Source organism: Homarus americanus, unplaced genomic scaffold (genome assembly GCF_018991925.1).
Source record: "Homarus americanus isolate GMGI-L3 unplaced genomic scaffold, GMGI_Hamer_2.0 scaffold51859, whole genome shotgun sequence".
In the NCBI taxonomy this organism is placed as follows: Eukaryota; Metazoa; Arthropoda; class Malacostraca; order Decapoda; family Nephropidae; genus Homarus; species Homarus americanus.
The window spans coordinates 15,176,539-15,181,259 of record NW_024711292.1 but is presented as its reverse complement, the minus strand read 5'-3'; the positions used below and the strand labels follow the sequence as shown (position 1 = coordinate 15,181,259).

At 37.2% G+C, this 4,721-nt stretch overlaps 1 non-coding gene across 1 annotated transcript; it reads right to left on the bottom strand.

Moving 5' to 3' along the window:
* Positions 1-4,223: 4,223 nt before the first annotated feature.
* Trnag-gcc lies at positions 4,224-4,294 on the bottom strand. Its single transcript has one exon. It is a non-coding gene; the product is annotated as a tRNA-Gly (tRNA).
* Positions 4,295-4,721: the final 427 nt, after the last annotated feature.

Below are 4,721 nucleotides of genomic sequence, written 5' to 3'. Positions count from 1 at the left end.
ACTAAATTGGAAACCACACGTCAGTGAAGTTGTCAAATCCTCCAGTTTCCGTCTCCGCCTCCTCCGCCGACTCAAATCCCTCTGAGTTCCTGCACCCGAGCTCCTCAGTGTTTACACAACATTCATACTTCCCAAGCTCACCTATGCCTCGCCTACCTGGTCTTCCTCCCTAAATGCCACACAACTCAAACACCTAGAAAAAGTGCAAACGAGGGCATGCAAGATTATTCTCTCCCCTTCCTACTCCACATATCAAGAAGCGCTCAACACACTGACCCTTTCGACTCTCACTGACCATCACCACGACCTCATCTGCAAATTTGGTAAGAAGCTTCTTCACCATCCTCGACACCGGCTCCTGCTGCCACCTGGGATCCCTGGCCCGAGAATTGCTGTTCGACACCACAACCGCATCCAGCCCATACGTGCACGAACTGATCGCTATAAGAACAGCCCAGTCCCAACCATTGTAAAAATTATCAATAACTTGTAATAAGCCAGTGTATTCACTCCCAGTAAATCCTACTTTTTGCACTGTCACTATGTTGAAATGCACTGTAGTTTGAGCTTTTCCCCATCTAGTTATTATATATCTTATTTGTACCACTTATGTTACTTGTATATTATTTGTAATTCGAAACCAATTCCCCAAATATGTAACTGTATATTTTCAGTCTTCTGGCTGCCAAGCTCTTTCAATAAACCGTTAATAATTATTATTATTATTATTATTATTATTATTATTATTATTATTATTATTATTATTATTATTATTATTATTATTATTATTATTATTGTTTATTATTGTTGTTGTTGTTGTTGTTGTTGTTGTTGTTGTTATTATTATTATTATTATTATTATTATTATTATTATTATTATTATTATTATTATTATTATTATTATTATTATTATTATTATTATTATTATTATTATTATTATTATTATTATTATTATTATTATTATTATTATTATTATTATTATTATTATTATTATTATTATTATTATTATTATTATTATTATTATTATTATTATTATTATTATTATTATTATTATTATTATTATTATTATTATTATTATTATTATTATTATTATTATTATTATTATTATTATTATTATATTACATATACTGTAATGATTGATTGTCAGACCAAACCTTACAGCCCAGAATTATGCCGCATATAACAGCAAGTACACCACAGACCTCGTGGTACCACCACATTCCGGGTTGACACACCTCAGGTCGACCCAAGGGACTTGACCTCGCCCGCTAATGACGTGAGCCGGGTGACCTACAACCGCACCTAACCAAGACACCTGGGCAGGACCACACCTGCACACAGCTATCCAGATCAAACCAGTTTAGTGTTAATTGTTAGAGGTCAGAAGCCGGCTGGGCCGACCCCATATAAAGGCCCTACAGTCCCGTCCACGGGCATTACGATTATCATTATCATTCTGATTCTGGTCATACTGATTCTCATTCTGGTTGCTGTCATCTCCCTCCCGTTCGGGTCGTCACTCAGTTCACTAAGCAGAGTCACGCACGTCCCCTCCCCAGGTCGGGAGGGAGACTTCCCGACCAGACCACGGCATCGCCAGCTGAGCAGATTCTCCCATAGGAGGCAGCCCAGCCAGCACTCACTGGGCCTACGTCAGGGTACACGTGAGTCTTGTCAGAACGCCCTAGGGTGAGTTACCTACTGTGGGAAGTGTATTCATTCAGGTGTGTCCGAGAGTCAGTGTCAAGTAACGTAAAGCATAATGTGTTAGTACCCCGATATAATAGTGATATTAATGTGTCCATGTCATTGAGTGAATTAATAAATAGTTGTATCGAAGATGTGTTTAACAAGTTGTCCCTTTAAGAAGTAATATACGTGTATTGACATACGAGATAAGATAAGCATATTGACGCCCCGGCCAGCCACGCTACTAAGTTTCCTATCTTTACACTCCTACTCTCTATTCTTACTTATTTATGTAATTCTCTTCTTGTGAGATTTGTCTCATTATAGATACATGAATGGATTAGTAAATATTATTAAAAAATGTAATCTGGCAGACTGGTGTACAGCTGTTCAGAAAAGATGTAAGAATCCACCCTGGGAAGAACGAGAAGTAGAGTTAGACATAGTGCCTCTCACAATGAAGAAATCATTACATGAACCAGGACAGTTAAGGGCTTTATATGGGAATAAGATTAGTAATTTGCCTTAAATAAACACATTGCATGTATATTGTGACGGTTCAGTTCTGTCAAGTGGCAGGGCAGGGTGCGGGATCCTTATAAGACAGTACACAGAACAAGGAAATGATGACATCAAAAGTGGACTTCCGTTGAGCAGTTTTATTTCATCAACACAAGCTGAGTTATATGCAATGTTCGGAGGATTGGAAAATGTTGTAAAGAGGTATAAAGATGCATATTTTTTGGTTGATAGGAGGGCAGCTTTGGATTCTTTGAACAGTGGGAGTCCAGTCTTTGGACACATTATTGGTTCATGTAGAAAATTAGTAAATACAATAAGGAAAAATGGCGATAATGTTCAATTTGTATGGGTCCCTTCACATGTAGGCATTGGTCTTAATGAAGCAGTAGATATAATAGCAAAAAGAGCCACGGAAAAGGCCAAGATCGACATAATATGTACTAAAACCTTGAAGCAATTAAGGAATGAAATATACGAGAAAAGTGAAACAATGAAACATTACCATCATGTTCTCATGAACAAAAAATTTACATATGGGAAAGATAGGAGTAGGTGGAAAGATTCAGTGTATATGAGGTTAAGATTAGGATATAAATATTATTGGGAACTTGGAGCTGAGAGAAGTGAACAGAATAAAGAATGTAGAATTTGTAGAACATCCAGATCCCATACCCTGCCATATTATATACTGGAATGCCCATTGCTTAATGTATATAGAAATGCCAATATAAATAATGTCCCCAAGCAAGTAGAGTGGATGTTTAAATATAGGAAAATAGATGAAATATTAAAGAAATATAGAAATTTTGCATCTAGAATATAACTATGTACTATAACTGATTATATGAAATATTAGGGATTTATGTGAGTCCTGAGAGGGACATTCCTGGACTGGGGTGGGGATGACTTATGTCACTTCATCCCTTTGAGATGTATTTATGTTTTTTGCATCTCAATAAACGTATCAATCAATCATGTGGTGACAGGCTGTATTGACCAAGACCAATAGTGATAGTAAAAGTAATAGATGACCAAGTAATAGAAATGATAGTAAAAGAAACTAAAGCAATAATAGTAGTAATTTAATTAAGCAAATTTCAAAGTAATAATCATAGTAATGGAAACCCAGTAAAAGACCCCCTTGTCTGACACACACTCTCTCATTCAAAAATACATTTTCTACCTCTTACCATACAGTAGTATTATCGACGAAAACTTCCGGGAACGGATGAACATTATTGTCCTGGAAAGAAGGACATGTACTGTATTATTATTATTGAATCATCGCTGGTATTGTGGTTAGTGTCCCACAATTCTAGCCGGAGTCCAGGGTTCAATTCCTTGGCGGGAAATTAAACCTTACACGACTGTATGAGGGGACTGTATGAGGGAGTTTGTAGGTGCAGACCATCTTACAAATAGTTGTTTGAAGAGACTTATATAGTTTTAGGAATTTTAAAGCACACTTTTATAACAATTTAAGTTACAAAGTGAACCCCTAAGTGTTCAAATGTAGCATCGGTGGTTCAGTGATAGAATTCTCGTCTGTCGTGATTGGACCCAGGTTCGATTCCTGGCCGATGCATCTTTATCTAAATTTTACGTCTGTACGACACTAAGTTACAGCTATAGCCCACACAAGCTACACACCCTATACCATCGGTCATAGATAGTAAATATAAGATGTTTATCACAACACAAACCCTCAGTTAGCATGGAATGTTAACACTGACTGGTGAACTTGGCCTTTAACGTAATGTTTTACAATTATTCCAACTCATCCTCACCTCGGACCGAAACATCTATATTTTACATTAATTCAATCGGAATGTTCTAAAACTTACAATTATGGCCTTCTGAGAGAGAAACTAAATTTTCGAAATGTTCTAAAACTTACAATTACGGCTTTCTGAGAGAGAAACTAAATTTATTTAGTGTTAAAGTAAGTGGACTTGAGGCGTATAAATGGTCAACACTGAACTTTTCCCTTAGGTGTAAAAACTATCAAAATATGCATCGGCCGGGAATCGAACCCGGGCCTCCCGCGTGGCAGGCGAGAATTCTACCACTGAACCACCGATGCTACATATAGACTTCTAGGGGAGTGGTTCTTAACCTTTTTTGAGTCACGGACCCCTTTGAGAATCTGGTGAAAGCTATGGAGTCGGACCCCCTCCCTAGAAAAATGCACATAACCACATAAACAAAATTTTACATGCAATGAATATATATTGAAAAAAATATAGTGAATATAAATGTTAAATTTTTATCTGACCTTCACGGACCCACTGAAGCCCATCCATGGACCCCAGGTTAAGAACCCCTGCTCTAGGGGTTCAATTTGTAAAGCATAAATAACTATATAACCGTCCATTAATACTCGTGATAATTCACAAGACTTTTTAAACAGGTGTATGTATAAATTTGAATGGTCACCCCCATCACTCTGTGTAAGGTTCAATACAAGTGCCTTCTGGGCACTGAACCCGATGTCTCGCGTAGCATGCGGT